Below are 17,128 nucleotides of genomic sequence, written 5' to 3' on the forward strand. Positions count from 1 at the left end.
CCGAGACAATGGCTCATCACTCTCGTGCGCTGTCATCTACGCTATGGGAACAACTGATATTAATTGTATTTGGCAATTCGACTGAACTTGGCGCGCAACGGCCTGATTGGTAAACTTCCCTGCTAATTCCAGAATGAGATTTTTCACTTTGTAGCGGAATGTGCGCTGATGTGAAACTTCCAGGCAGATCATAACTGTGTGCCGGACTGAGACTCGAACTTGGGCAAAGGTTTTGATCTGCCAGGAAGTTTCACTTCCCTGCTAATTAACTCGGAAACGGCGCATGCGTGCATTTACTATTAGACTGTACTACTGAACAACACAGGGCCACTGCAGCATCGTATTTATTTGCCGATACGGGGCAGGTGACTGTCAATTAAAATGTCTCCCCTCTATAGGAATGTAGTGGATGCGCGAGTACAGGTTGTAGACGCATGGGTGAAGATGTAAGGAAGTTTGGGTGTGGTCGTGAGTCGCGCTCGGATACCCTAATGGTAAAGCAATTGCTCACAATAAACGGGAAATCCGGGTTCGACTCCTGGTCCGGCAAAACGTTCGTTATTGTCATTCCATTATACAGCTAAAGGATGATCATATTTGCAACAGCGAATGTTTAAAGTAATGTAACATTTTTCTGAAAACAAGTTGATTTTATTCAAGACTACAATACACCATTTTTTCACACTCTTTTGGCTCCAAAACCCTATTTTTAAGCATATCTCCCTTCAGTGCGACGGCCTTATGCCGCCTGACTCGGAACTCCTGTACGCCCGCCTTGTACCACTCCACACTGGAGCCAACGTCTTGCTGCACCAATAACGTCCCCGTCATCCACATACTGCTTTCTGCGGAGTGCATTCTTCATTGGGTCAAACGTATGGATGTCGGAAGGTGCGAGATCTGGGATGTAGGGTCGATGAGGAAGAACAGTCCAGCTCCTCTTGGGAGGCCTTGCCTTTTGAGGGTTGGCGTTGCAACGGAAAAGAATTTCTTTGGCAGTCTTCTGTCGACGAACACGCAGAAGCCGTTTCTTCAACTTCCTGAGGCTAGCAGACCACAATTTAAAGCTGATCGTTCCACCACGAGGGAAGACATCAAGTAGAATGTCCCCTTCATAGTCCCAGACGATGGCAGCCATAACTTTACCGACAGAGAGTGCTGATTTTGACTGAGGAAACGTGGTGTGGCTCTACTCTATGGGTTGCCGTTTTGTTTCCGGTTCTAAGTGATGTATCGATGTTTCATTAACTGTGAAGACGTTCTAAAAAAATTCTCACGGTTACCCTTGTAGCGTGCAAGCATTTGCGCACAGATGATTCTTCGTCGCTCTTTATGGTCTTCTGTCAGGCAGCGAGGAACCCAGTGGGAACACACCTATAAGAACACTAATTGGTGGACGAGTGTGTCAGTACCTACAGAGACGTTCAGTTGAGCAGCGAGGTGTCTGACTGTCTGTGATCCGCCAATCACCTCGAATGAGAGTGTCCCCACGTTCCAGTATTGCAGGAGTCACGGCTGCGTGCAGCGGGCCGGGGCATCAGAGACCTTGTTGCAGTGATGACAGACGTCTCGCCCAACGACTCACCATGCGTTTGTTCACTGTCAGGTCTCTGTAGACATTCTGCAAGCACATATGAATATCTGCAATTCTCTGGTTTCCCATCAAAAGAAACTCTGCTTGGAATACACCATCTTGAAGGTCTCGTATAGCGCCGACGCCTGTTGGAACTTCATGAAACCTGTGGAGATGAAACGAAAAATGTTTGCATCACTTACTGAACGCCCATCGTACAATAATTAATTAATATATATCATGGGGAATATATTTACACGAAGAGGAGTACCTCGATCATAAAACCCGTCAAATTTCTCATTGAAAACTTCTGATACTGTCTGAAACAGCTGGTCAAACGTAGCAATCCACATCCAAGTAGTCTGAAAACACAAGAACATTTGTTCACCAGATGCCACCCATGGCCCACAGTATCTGAAGATGCCACGTGGACCGTAACCTTTATGACTGTGTCAGAAAGAAACAAAACTTTACGATAACTTAATCATCGAGCTCTTTAACGATTCTTTTTACTAATAGCCACGCCTTTGGCTTGCTCTAGGGTTTATTCCTCAAAGAGTGGCTTCAGCCGGACATGACCTATCAGGAGGAACCTGTGGACTTCACTTCCTCGCCGAACTGAGGCCATTTTAAAGGCTAAAACTCATGTGACACAGTATTAGTATACTGCCCCCTCGGGATGACTAAATTTTTTGTATCTCCATCTACATCCATACTCAGCAGCCGCCTGACGGTGTGTGGCGGAGGGTACCCTGAGTATCTCTATTGGTTCTCCCTTCTAGTCTCGTATTGTTCGTGGAAAGAAAGATAGTCGGTATGCCTCTGTGTGGGCCCTAATCTCTCTGATTTTATCCTCATGGTGTCTTCACGAGATATACGTGGGAGGGAGAAATATACTGCTTGACTTCTCGGTGAAGGTATGTTCTCGAAACTTCAACAAAAGCCCGTACCGAGCTACTGAATGTCTCTTGCAGACTCTTCCACTGGAGTTTAGGAGTTTATCTATCACCTCCGTAACGCTTTCGCGATTACTAAATGATCCTGTAACGAACCGCGCTGTTCTCCTCTGGATCTTCTCTGTCTCTTCCATCAACCCTATCTGGTTCGGATCCCACACCGGTGAGCAGTATTCAAGCAGTGGGCGAACAAGTGTACTGTAACCTACTTCCTTTGTTTTCGGACTGCATTTACTTAGGATTCTTCCAATGACTCAGTCTGGCATCTGCTTTACCGACGATTAATTCATTCCATTTTAGATCACTCCTAATGCCTACTCCCAGGTAATTTATAGAATTAACTGCTTCCAGTTGCTGACCTGCTATTTTGTAGCTAAATGATAAAGAATCTTTCTTTCTATGTATTCGCAGCACATTACACTTGTCTAAATTGAAATTCAATTCCCATTCCCTGCATCATGCGTGTGATGAGCCTTTTACCTGTTGTTGTTGTTGTTGTCTTCAGTCCTGAGACTGGTTTGATGCAGCTCTCCATGCTACTCTATCCTGTGCAAGCTGCTTCATCTCCCAGTACCTACTGCAACCTACATCCTTCTGAATCTGCTTAGTGTACTCATCTCTCGGTCTCCCTCTACGATTTTTACCCTCCACGCTGCCCTCCAATGCTAAATTTGTGATCCCTTGATGCCTCAAAACATGTCCTACCAACCGATCCCTTCTTCTAGTCAAGTTGTGCCACAAACTTCTCTTCTCCCCAATCCTATTCAATACCTTCTCATTAGTTATGTGATCTACCCACCTAATCTTCAACATTCTTCTGTAACACCACATTTCGAAAGCTTCTATTCTCTTCTTGTCCAAACTAGTTATCGTCCATGTTTCACTTCCATACATGGCTACACTCCAAACAAATACTTTCATAAACGACTTCCTGATACATAAATCTATATTCGATGTTAACAAATTTCTCTTCTTGAGAAACGCTTTCCTTGCCATTGCCAGTCTATATTTTATATCCTCTCTACTTCGACCATCATCAGTTATTTTACTTCCTAAATAGCAAAACTCCTTTACTACTTTAAGTGTCTCATTTCCTAATCTAATTCCCTCAGCATCACCCGATTTAATTTGACTACATTCCATTATCCTCGTTTTGCTTTTGTTAATGTTCATCTTATATCCTCCTTTCAAGACACTGTCCATTCCGTTCAACTGCTCTTCCAAGTCCTTTGTTGTCTCTGACAGAATTACAATGTCATCGGCTAACCTCAAAGTTTTTACTTCGTCTCCATGAATTTTAATACCTACTCCAAATTTTTCTTTTGTTTCCTTTACTGCTTGCTCAATATACAGATTGAATAACATCGGGGAGAGGCTACAACCCTGTCTCACTCCTTTCCCAACCACTGCTTCCCTTTCATGCCCCTCGACTCTTATGACTGCCATCTGGTTTCTGTACAAATTATAAATAGCCTTTCGCTCCCTGTATTTTACCCCTGCCACCTTTAGAATTTGAAAAAGAGTATTCCAGTCAACATTGTCAAAAGCTTTCTCTAAGTCTACAAATGCTAGAAACGTAGGTTTGCCTTTTCTTAATCTTTCTTCTAAGATAAGTCGTAAGGTCAGTATTGCCTCACGTGTTCCAACATTTCGAAGGAATCCAAACTGATCCTCCCCGAGGTCTACATCTACCAGTTTTTCCATTCGTCTGTAAAGAATTCGCGTTAGTATTTTGCAGCCGTGGCTTATTAAACTGATAGTTCGGTAATTTTCACATCTGTCAGCACCTGCTTTCTTTGGGATTGGAATTATTATATTCTTCTTGAAGTCTGAGGGTATTTCGCCTGTCTCATACATCTTGCTCACCAGCTGGTAGAGTTTTGTCAGGACTGGTTGTCCCAAGGCCGTCAGTAGTTCTAATGGAATGTTGTCTACTCCGGGGGCCTTCTTTCGACTCAGGTCTTTCAGTGCTCTGTCAAACTCTTCACGCAGTATCGTATCTCCCATTTCGTCTTCATCTACATCCTCTTCCATTTCCATAATATTGTCCTCAAGTACATCGCCCTTGTATAAACCTTCTATATACTCCTTCCACCTTTCTGCCTTCCCTTCTTTGCTTAGAACTGGGCTGCCATCTGAGCTCTTGATATTCATACACGTGGTTCTCTTCTCTCCAAAGGTCTCTAATTTTCCTGTAGGCAGTATCTATCTTACCCCTAGTGAGATAAGCTTCTACATCCTTACATTTGTCCTCTAGCCATCCCTGTTTAGCCATTTTGCACTTCCTGTCGATCTCATTTTTGAGACGTTTGTATTCCTTTTTGCCTGCTTCATTTACTGCATTTTTATATTTTCTTCTTTCATCAATTAAATTCAATATTTCTTCTGTTGCCCAAGGATTTCTAGCAGCCCTCGTCTTTGTACCTACTTTATCCTCTGCTGCCTTCACTACTTCATCCCTCAGAGCTACCCATTCTTCTTCTACTGTATTTCTTTCCCCTATTCCTGTCAATTGTTCCCTTATGCTCTCCCTGAAACTCTGTACAACCTGTGGTTCTTTCAGTTTATCCAGGTCCCATCTCCTTAATTTCCCACATTTTTCCAGTTTCTTCAGTTTTAATCTACAGGTCATAACCAATAGATTGTGGTCCGAGTCCACATCTGCTCCTGGAAATGTCTTACAACTTAAAACCTGGTTCCTAAATCTGTCTTACCATTATATAATCTATCTGGTACCTTTTAGTATCTCCAGGGTTCTTCCACGTATACAACCTTCTTTCATGATTCTTAAACCAAGTGTTAGCTATGATCAAGTTGTGCTCTGTGCAAAATTCTACTAGGCGGCTTCCTCTTTCATTTCTTAGCCCCAATCCATATTCACCTATTATGTTTCCTTCTCTCCCTTTTCCTACACTCGAATTCCAGTCACCCATTACTATTAAATTTTCGTCTCCCTTCACTATCTGAATAATTTCTTTTATTTCATCGTACATTTCTTCAATTCAATTTCTTCATCATCTGCACAGCTAGTTGGCATATAAACTTGTACTACTGTAGTAGGTGTGGGCTTCGTATCTATCTTGGTCACAATAATGCGTTCACTATGCTGTTTGTAGTAGCTTACCCGCATTCCTATTTTCCTATTCATTATTAAACCTACTCCTGCATTACCCCTATTTGATTTTGTGTTTATAACCCTGTAGTCACCTGACCAAACTTTCATTTAATTATGTGATCCTGAATTTGGGCCATATAATGTATTAAAATCCATGGAGAATAAATAAAAACTTTGAGGTTCGCCGATGACATTGTAATTCTATCAGAGACAGCAAAGAACTTGGAAGAGCAATTGAACGGAATGGACAGTGTTTTGAAAGGAGGGTATAAGATGAACATCAACAAAAGCATAACGAGGATAATGGAATGTAGTCGAATTAAGTCGGGTGATGCTGAAGGATTTAGATTGGGAAATGAGACACTTAAAGTAGTAAAGGAGTTTTGCTATTTGGGGAGCAAAATAACCGATGATGGTCGAAGTAAAGAGGATATACAATGTAGACTGGCAATGGCAAGGAAAGCGTTTATAAAGAAGAGAAATTTGTTAACATCGAGTATAGATTTAAGTGCCAGGAAGTCGTTTCTGAAAGTATTTGTGTGGAGTGTAGCCATGTATGGAAGTGAAATATGGACGATAAATAGTTTTGACAAGAAGAGAATAGAAGGTTTCGAAATGTGGTGCTGTAGAAATATGCTGAAGATTACATGGGTAGATCACATAACCAATGAGGAGGTATTGAATAGAATTGGGGAGACGAGGAGTTTGTGGCACAACTTGACTAGAAGAAGGGATCGGTTGCAATTTAGTACTGGAGGGCACCGTGGAGAGTAAAAATCGTAGGAGACCAAGAGATGAATACACTAAGCAGATTCAGAAGGATGTAGGCTGCAGTAGGTACTGGGAGATGAAAAAGCTTGCACAGGATTGAGTAGCATGGAGAGCTGCGTCAAACCAGTCTCAGAACTGAAGACCACAACAACAACAATTCTTGTCTAATTCTCATCCCTTTGGGTGTCACATTACAATCAGACGGAGCAGCGTATTGCTTTACGTTATATCTGATATAGTTGTATCGATCACCATGAAACCGTCTGGCAACAGTATCGAATCACATCGGCTGAAACCAGCTCCGAACTCAAGGAGTGTAGCCGAAGTATGTGGAAAAGGAAAAAGGAGTTACACATTGACGGCATGAAATTGTAATCACCAGAACAGGAACTTTAGGTAGACAACGACGGAGGGCAAGAAATATCATGGTCGTCTTGGAAATAGCATTTGAGCATTCGTTTCTAGTAGTTCAGGGTGCCCACGGGAGACATTAACCAGTAAGGATGGAAGATTTTAGCTGAATCGTTCTTAATATACACCCAGACTATGGGAAATGTTTCACACACATGGTCGTACTGTTGCAGCTCAATATTCGCCACAGGGATCAAACTCAGGGCGAATACTGTTCTAAACTAGTGTATTAGTGCATTTGATAGAGTGTTCAATATGTACATAATACCTAAGAAAGATCAGTGGCATGCAGGTCAAAAAGTTGCTCCAACATTCAAAATGTAGTCAACATAAACATAATGATGGTACATCTACATCTGCATGACTACTCTGCAATTCACATTTAAGTGCTTGGCAGAGGGTTCATCGAACCACAATCATACTATCTCTCTACTATTCCACTCCCGAACAGCGAGCGGGAAAAACGAACACCTAAACCTTTCTGTTCGAGCTCTGATTTCTCTTATTTTATTTTGATGATCATTCCTACCTATGTAGGTTGGGCTCAACAAAATATTTTCGCATTCGGAAGAGAAAGTTGGTGACTGAAATTTCGTAAAAAGGTCTCGCCGCGACGAAAAACGTCTATGCTGTAATGACTTCCATCCCAACTCGTGTATCATCTGCCACACTCTCTCCCCTATAACGCGATAATACAAAACGAGCTGCCCTTCTTTGCACCCTCTCGATGTCCTCCGTCAATCCCACCTGGTAAGGATCCCACACCGCGCAGCAATATTCTAACAGAGGACGAACGAGTGTAGTGTAAGCTGTCTCTTTAGTGGACTTGTTGCATCTTCTAAGTGTCCTGCCAATGAAACGCAACCTTTGGCTCGCCTTCCCGACAATATTATCTATGTGGTCCTTCCAACTGAAGTTGTTTGTAATTTTAACACCCAGGTACTTAGTTGAATTGACAGCCTTGAGAATTGTACTATTTATCGCGCAATCGAATTCCAAAGAATTTCTTTTGGAACTCATGTGGATCATCTCACACTTTTCGTTATTTAGCGTCAACTGCCACATGACACACCATACAGCGATCTTTTCTAAATCGCTTTGCAGCTGATACTGGTCTTCGGATGACCTTACTAGACGGTAAATTACAGCATCATCTGCGAACAACCTAAGAGAACTGCTCAGATTGTCACCCAGGTCATTTATATAGATCAGGAACAGCAGAGGTCCCAGGACGCTTCCCTGGGGAACACCTGATATCACTTCAGTTTTACTCGATGATTTGCCGTCTATTACTACGAACTGCGACCTTCCTGACAGGAAATCACGAATCCAGTCGCACAACTGAGACGATACCCCATAGCTCCGCAGCTTGATTAGAAGTCGCTTGTGAGGAACGGTGTCAAAAGCTTTCCGGAAATCTAGAAATACGGAATCAACTTGAGATCCCCTGTCGATAGCGGCCATTACTTCGTGCGAATATAGAGCTAGCTGCGTTGCACAAGAGCGATGTTTTCTGAAGCCATGCTGATTACGTGTCAATAGATCGTTCCCTTCGAGGTGATTCATAATGTTTGAATACAGTATATGCTCCAAAACCCTACTGCAAACCGACGTCAATGATATAGGTCTGTAGTTAAATGGATTACTCCTACTACCCTTCTTGAACACTGGTGCGACCTGCGCAATTTTCCAATCTGTAGGTACAGATCTATCGGTGAGCGAGCGGTTGTATATGAGTGCTAAGTAGGGAGCTATAGTATCAGCGTAATCTGAAAGGAACCTAATCGGTATACAATCTGGACCTGAAGACTTGCCCGTATCAAGCGATTTGAGTTGCTTCGCAACCCCTAAGGTATCTACTTCTAAGAAACTCATGCTAGCAGATGTTCGTGTTTCAAACTCTGGAATATTCCATTCGTCTTCCCTGGTGAAGGAATTTCGGAAAACTGCGTTCAATAACTCCGCTTTAGCGGCACAGTCGTCGATAACAGTACCATCGGCACTGCGCAGCGAAGGTATTGACTGCGTCTTGCCGCTTGTGTACTTTACATACGACCAGAATTTCTTTGGATTTTCTACCAAATTTCGAGACAATGTTTCGTTGTGGAACCTATTAAAGGCATCTCGCAACGAAGTACGTGCCAAATTTCGCGCGTCTGTTAATTTTAGCCCATCTTCAAGATTTCGCGTTCTTCTGAACTTCGCATGCTTTTTCCGTTGCCTCTGCAACAGCGTTCGGACCTTTTTTGTGTACCACGGGGGATCCGTTCCATCTCTTACCAATTTATGAGGTACGAATATCTCAATTGCTGTTGCTACTATATCTTTGAATTTGAGCCACATCTCGTCTACATTCGCATAGTCAGTTCGGAAGGAATGGAAATTGTCATTTAGGAAGGCTTCTAGTGGTACTTTATCCGCTTTTTTAAATAAAATTATTTTGCGTTTGTTTCTGATGGATTTGGAAGAAATGGTATTGAGCCTAGCTACAATGACCTTGTGATCACTAATCCCTGTATCAGTCATGATGCTCTCTATCAGCTCTGGATTGTTTGTGGCCAAGAGGTCAAGTGTGTTTTCGCAACCATTTACAATTCGCGTGGGTTCGTGGACTAACTGTTCTAAATAATTTTTGGAGAATGCATTTAGGACAATCTCGGAAGACGTTTTGTGCCTACCACCGGTTTTGAACAAGTATTTTTGCCAACATACCGAGGGTAGGTTGAAGTCCCCACCAACTATAACCGTATGAGTGGGGTATTTATTTGTTACGAGACTCAAACTTTCTCTGAACTGTTCCGCAACTGTATCATCGGAGTCTGGGGGTCGGTAGAAGGAGCCAATTATTAACTTAATTCGGCTGTTAAGTATAACCTCCACCCACACCAATTCGCACAGAGTATCTACTTCGACTTCACTACAAGATAAACCACTACTGACAGACACCAACACTCCACCACCAATTCTGCTTAATCTATCTTTCCTGAACACCGTCTGAGACTTGGTAAAAATTTCTGCAGAACTTATTTCAGGCTTTAGCCAGCTTTCTGTACCTATAACGATATCAGCTTCTGTGCTTTCTATTAGCGCTTGAAGCTCAGGGACTTTTCCAGCGCAACTACAACAGTTTACAACTATAATTCCGACTGTTCCTTGATCCAAGCACGTCCTGTAATTGCCAAGCACCCTTTGACATTGCAGCCCATCCCGCACTTTCCCGAGGCCTTCTAACCTAAAAAACCGCCCAGTCCACGCCACACAGCCTCCGCTACCCGTGTAGCCGCCAGCTGAGTGTAGTGAACTCCTGACCTGTTCAGCGGAACCCGAAACCCCACCACCCTATGGCGAAAGTCAAGGAATCTGCAGCCAATACGGTCGCAAAACCGTCTGAGCCTCTGATTCAGACCCTCCACCCGGCTCTGCACCAAAGGTCCGCAGTCGGTTCTGTCAACGATGCTGCAGATGGTGAGCTCTGCCTTCATCTCGTAAGCAAGACCGGCAGCCTTCACCAAATCAGATAGCCGCTGGAATCCAGAGAGAATTTCCTCAGATCCAAAGCGACACACGTCATTAGTGCCGACATGTGCCACCACCTGCAGCTGGCTGCACCCTGTGCTCTTCATGGCATCCGGAAGGACCCTTTCCACATCAGGAATGACTCCTCCCGGAATGCACACGGAGTGCACACTGGATTTCTTCCCCTCCTTAGCCGCCATATCCCTAAGGGGCCCCATTACGCGCCTAACATTGGAGCTCCCAACTACCAGTAACCCCAACCTCTGCGATTGCCCGGACCTTGAAGGCTGAGAATGGTCCTCTGAAACAGGGCAGGCAGCTGCATCTGGCTCAGCCAGAGAGTGCCTGAAACCGGTTTGTCAGACGCACCGGGGAGGCTTTCTGGTCAGCTTCCGGGGACGCCTTTCGCTGCCTGCCACGCCTTGGAACGACCTCCCAATCAACCACAGGCGAGGGCTCAGCCCCACTGCGGGCAGCAACCGGGGCAACCACAGCGGCAGACCGATCTGGGGACAGACGGGATGAGGTTGACATCCCCGTGATACCCGAGTCCGGCTCCCCACAGTGGTGCCCATTGGCAACAGCCTCAAGCTGCGCGACCGAAGTCAGCGCCGATTGCAGCTGTGAGCGAAGGGATGCCAAGTCAACCCTCATCCGAACACAGCAATCGCAGTCCCTGTCCATTCTAATCGATGTTTAACAACAGTTACTGAAACACGAGTCGGTGCCTAGATAACGCAAGCGGAACACGCAAAGAATGTATCAACTAACCTGTACAAATGCCTAACGACTGCGCTACAATCTGCTGAATTTACGATTACAGTAACTAAAACTCGAAATTGCACCTCCTATACGAAACTCACACGCAATTTAAATAAGAATCTACGAAGTAAACACTAAAGCGCGATGCTACAACTGTCAAATACTATAATACGCCCGAAATATACGAATTAAACAATGCAAGTACCCAAAAACACGCAAAGAAATTAAACTATGTAACAATTAAGTAAGCTAGGGTTATACGACTTGCTGCTGCAGCTGCTTATCCAACGGCGGCAGGGAGCACACTGACTGGCCAACCGACTCTGGCCGTTCACAACAAAAACAGAAGACAGACGACTACGCGAAGTTGCACTATTCAGGTACTAAGGCGCGATGCTACAACCCTCAAATACTATAATACGCCCGAAATATACGAATTAAACAATGCAAGTACCCAAAAACACGCAAAGAAATTAAACTATGTAACAATTAAGTAAGCTAGGGTTATACGACTTGCTGCTGCAGCTGCTTATCCAACGGCGGCAGGGAGCACACTGACTGGCCAACCGACTCTGGCCGTTCACAACAAAAACAGAAGACAGACGACTACGCGAATTTGCACTATTCAGGTACTAAGGTGCGATGCTACAACCCTCAAATACTATAATACGCCCGAAATATACGAATTAAACAATGCAAGTACCCAAAAACACGCAAAGAAATTAAACTATGTAACAATTAAGTAAGCTAGGGTTATACGACTTGCTGCTGCAGCTGCTTATCCAACGGCGGCAGGGAGCACACTGACTGGCCAACCGACTCTGGCCGTTCACAACAAAAACAGAAGACAGACGACTACGCGAATTTGCACTATTCAGGTACTAAGGCGCGATGCTACAACCCTCAAATACTATAATACGCCCGAAATATACGAATTAAACAATGCAAGTACCCAAAAACACGCAAAGAAATTAAACTATGTAACAATTAAGTAAGCTAGGGTTATACGACTTGCTGCTGCAGCTGCTTATCCAACGGCGGCAGGGAGCACACTGACTGGCCAACCGACTCTGGCCGTTCACAACAAAAACAGAAGACAGACGACTACGCGAATTTGCACTATTCAGGTACTAAGGCGCGATGCTACAACCCTCAAATACTATAATACGCCAGAAATATACGAATTAAACAATGCAAGTACCCAAAAACACGCAAAGAAATTAAACTATGTAACAATTAAGTAAGCTAGGGTTATACGACTTGCTGCTGCAGCTGCTTATCCAACGGCGGCAGGGAGCACACTGACTGGCCAACCGACTCTGGCCGTTCACAACAAAAACAGAAGACAGACGACTACGCGAATTTGCACTATTCAGGTACTAAGGCGCGATGCTACAACCCTCAAATACTATAATACGCCCGAAATATACGAATTAAACAATGCAAGTACCCAAAAACACGCAAAGAAATTAAACTATGTAACAATTAAGTAAGCTAGGGTTATACGACTTGCTGCTGCAGCTGCTTATCCAACGGCGGCAGGGAGCACACTGACTGGCCAACCGACTCTGGCCGTTCACAACAAAAACAGAAGACAGACGACTACGCGAAGTTGCACTATTCAGGTACTAAGGCGCGATGCTACAACCCTCAAATACTATAATACGCCCGAAATATACGAATTAAACAATGCAAGTACCCAAAAACACGCAAAGAAATTAAACTATGTAACAAATAAGTAAGCTAGGGTTATACGACTTGCTGCTGCAGCTGCTTATCCAACGGCGGCAGGGAGCACACTGACTGGCCAACCGACTCTGGCCGTTCACAACAAAAACAGAAGACAGACGACTACGCGAATTTGCACTATTCAGGTACTAAGGCGCGATGCTACAACCCTCAAATACTATAATACGCCAGAAATATACGAATTAAACAATGCAAGTACCCAAAAACACGCAAAGAAATTAAACTATGTAACAATTAAGTAAGCTAGGGTTATACGACTTGCTGCTGCAGCTGCTTATCCAACGGCGGCAGGGAGCACACTGACTGGCCAACCGACTCTGGCCGTTCACAACAAAAACAGAAGACAGACGACTACGCGAATTTGCACTATTCAGGTACTAAGGCGCGATGCTACAACCCTCAAATACTATAATACGCCCGAAATATACGAATTAAACAATGCAAGTACCCAAAAACACGCAAAGAAATTAAACTATGTAACAATTAAGTAAGCTAGGGTTATACGACTTGCTGCTGCAGCTGCTTATCCAACGGCGGCAGGGAGCACACTGACTGGCCAACCGACTCTGGCCGTTCACAACAAAAACAGAAGACAGACGACTACGCGAATTTGCACTATTCAGGTACTAAGGCGCGATGCTACAACCCTCAAATACTATAATACGCCCGAAATATACGAATTAAACAATGCAAGTACCCAAAAACACGCAAAGAAATTAAACTATGTAACAATTAAGTAAGCTAGGGTTATACGACTTGCTGCTGCAGCTGCTTATCCAACGGCGGCAGGGAGCACACTGACTGGCCAACCGACTCTGGCCGTTCACAACAAAAACAGAAGACAGACGACTACGCGAATTTGCACTATTCAGGTACTAAGGCGCGATGCTACAACCCTCAAATACTATAATACGCCCGAAATATACGAATTAAACAATGCAAGTACCCAAAAACACGCAAAGAAATTAAACTATGTAACAATTAAGTAAGCTAGGGTTATACGACTTGCTGCTGCAGCTGCTTATCCAACGGCGGCAGGGAGCACACTGACTGGCCAACCGACTCTGGCAGTTCACAACAAAAACAGAAGACAGACGACTACGCGAATTTGCACTATTCAGGTACTAAGGCGCGATGCTACAACCCTCAAATACTATAATACGCCAGAAATATACGAATTAAACAATGCAAGTACCCAAAAACACGCAAAGAAATTAAACTATGTAACAATTAAGTAAGCTAGGGTTATACGACTTGCTGCTGCAGCTGCTTATCCAACGGCGGCAGGGAGCACACTGACTGGCCAACCGACTCTGGCCGTTCACAACAAAAACAGAAGACAGACGACTACGCGAATTTGCACTATTCAGGTACTAAGGCGCGATGCTACAACCCTCAAATACTATAATACGCCCGAAATATACGAATTAAACAATGCAAGTACCCAAAAACACGCAAAGAAATTAAACTATGTAACAATTAAGTAAGCTAGGGTTATACGACTTGCTGCTGCAGCTGCTTATCCAACGGCGGCAGGGAGCACACTGACTGGCCAACCGACTCTGGCCGTTCACAACAAAAACAGAAGACAGACGACTACGCGAATTTGCACTATTCAGGTACTAAGGCGCGATGCTACAACCCTCAAATACTATAATACGCCCGAAATATACGAATTAAACAATGCAAGTACCCAAAAACACGCAAAGAAATTAAACTATGTAACAATTAAGTAAGCTAGGGTTATACGACTTGCTGCTGCAGCTGCTTATCCAACGGCGGCAGGGAGCACACTGACTGGCCAACCGACTCTGGCCGTTCACAACAAAAACAGAAGACAGACGACTACGCGAAGTTGCACTATTCAGGTACTAAGGCGCGATGCTACAACCCTCAAATACTATAATACGCCCGAAATATACGAATTAAACAATGCAAGTACCCAAAAACACGCAAAGAAATTAAACTATGTAACAATTAAGTAAGCTAGGGTTATACGACTTGCTGCTGCAGCTGCTTATCCAACGGCGGCAGGGAGCACACTGACTGGCCAACCGACTCTGGCCGTTCACAACAAAAACAGAAGACAGACGACTACGCGAATTTGCACTATTCAGGTACTAAGGCGCGATGCTACAACCCTCAAATACTATAATACGCCAGAAATATACGAATTAAACAATGCAAGTACCCAAAAACACGCAAAGAAATTAAACTATGTAACAATTAAGTAAGCTAGGGTTATACGACTTGCTGCTGCAGCTGCTTATCCAACGGCGGCAGGGAGCACACTGACTGGCCAACCGACTCTGGCCGTTCACAACAAAAACAGAAGACAGACGACTACGCGAATTTGCACTATTCAGGTACTAAGGCGCGATGCTACAACCCTCAAATACTATAATACGCCCGAAATATACGAATTAAACAATGCAAGTACCCAAAAACACGCAAAGAAATTAAACTATGTAACAATTAAGTAAGCTAGGGTTATACGACTTGCTGCTGCAGCTGCTTATCCAACGGCGGCAGGGAGCACACTGACTGGCCAACCGACTCTGGCCGTTCACAACAAAAACAGAAGACAGACGACTACGCGAATTTGCACTATTCAGGTACTAAGGCGCGATGCTACAACCCTCAAATACTATAATACGCCCGAAATATACGAATTAAACAATGCAAGTACCCAAAAACACGCAAAGAAATTAAACTATGTAACAAATAAGTAAGCTAGGGTTATACGACTTGCTGCTGCAGCTGCTTATCCAACGGCGGCAGGGAGCAAAACCAATGAAGTTCGGTGAAAACCCGAAACGAGTCTTGGCGAAAATAAAGTTAGAAAATAAATGTCCGGTTGTTATCTCTTGCAAAAAATTTGCCTGCTTTCTGTGCTAATGTTATCCTCTTCAAGTCTTTGTATAAGCTGATTTTGCCATGTAACTGGTTACTAACAAATAGCAGGCAGAACATAAAAAATCACCAAATATTCAAAAAACCTTGTAAAATCCTACCTTCTTAGTCTTTTCTTTATTTCTTCCGATTTTTTTTCAGGAAGATTCAACCATTTTGACAAGACGTCAGCGCAAGTGAAGATGGAAACTGGGCGTAACTGTGGGCTTATGCAGCGGACTGCAAGGTTTTTATTTTCAAAAGAGTCATCAGATATTATGAGGGTATATCTCTTACGTGCATGTACTTACTACTTCGGTGAACCTTCCGTTTAGGAACAAAGTTTTCATTAACTCACAAATGTTCACTGTGCCTTTCAGTAGGTGCACGGAAAACGTCTAGATGGTAGTCACATTCGACCCAAACTTTTTCGTGCGCGTCTAGGGTTGCTGCAATCATTGTTGTTGGTGAACGGCATCACAGTTCAACCAAAGCTATTGGAAGGTGAGATACACAGACGGTGTCTTACAAAACCCATCCATTAAAAAATTTTACACGCCGTGAAATGCGGCATGACGGCCATTGGTGCCGTATGATATCCTTGCTACCTATCGTTGAGGCAGACGAAATTCACGTTGCACTGTCGTAAGTGAACTACTCCCGCTGAAACGGAGAACGCAAAACGCCTTATGTTGCTTTGCTATCGGCATTTCCTTGCCTTTGGTATAATAGGCCAAACATATGTGGAACCTCTTCTGACGGCAGGGCAGTTGTTTGCGGCGCTGTTATCTGGATACTATTTGATGAACTCCCATACAAGTTATGTCGTTGAAGTTTTCTTAGCAACTTCTCTCAAATGCCATAGAAAAAGTTAGGGGGGAAAAAGTCAGTGTCGAAATGCGATGACTATAAACTTACTAGCTAACGTCAGGAAATTTGCCCTACTGTCCGCTATAACTTGGCGAACGCCACACCTCGACATGTTTACTCATTCCGGATATATTAGGTGTCCCAGAAAATATACACACTTTTTGTATGACTGTAACACTAATGTTTATTAAGATACGGGAATAAAAAAAACAAAACTGAAAATAAAGTGAACAAATGTAGAAAACAGGCATTTGTTGGAAGTGTTCAAATTGTTGGCCATTGTGATCCAGACACAACTGATAATGCTGACCGAAGGAACAGGACACGTTCCTAATTGTTGCAATTGATATCTTTGTTCATTCGTTTCCAGTGGTTGCTTCAACTCTTTGGCTGTAGCTGATCTTGTGATGCAAACATTGTGCTTCACAAGCTGCCATAGAAAAAAATTCATAGGGATCAAGCGTGGTGAGCATGGAGCAGATTCGGTACTTACTCTTCGTCCTATTCATCTGT

General features: G+C 43.7%; 1 long non-coding RNA gene across 1 annotated transcript in view; it reads right to left on the bottom strand.

Annotated features, from left to right (window-relative positions):
- Positions 1-690: 690 nt before the first annotated feature.
- The window catches only part of LOC126354913 (uncharacterized), a 31,976-nt gene continuing 15,538 nt past the window's right edge, over positions 691-17,128 (bottom strand). The window contains exons 2-3 of the long non-coding RNA XR_007565394.1: positions 1,845-1,935; positions 691-1,739 (exon numbers count right to left, since the gene is read on the bottom strand). This is a non-coding gene — a long non-coding RNA (uncharacterized LOC126354913). The remainder of the gene's footprint in view (positions 1,740-1,844; positions 1,936-17,128) is intronic.

Source organism: Schistocerca gregaria, chromosome 3, assembly GCF_023897955.1.
Source record: "Schistocerca gregaria isolate iqSchGreg1 chromosome 3, iqSchGreg1.2, whole genome shotgun sequence".
In the NCBI taxonomy this organism is placed as follows: domain Eukaryota; kingdom Metazoa; phylum Arthropoda; class Insecta; order Orthoptera; family Acrididae; genus Schistocerca; species Schistocerca gregaria.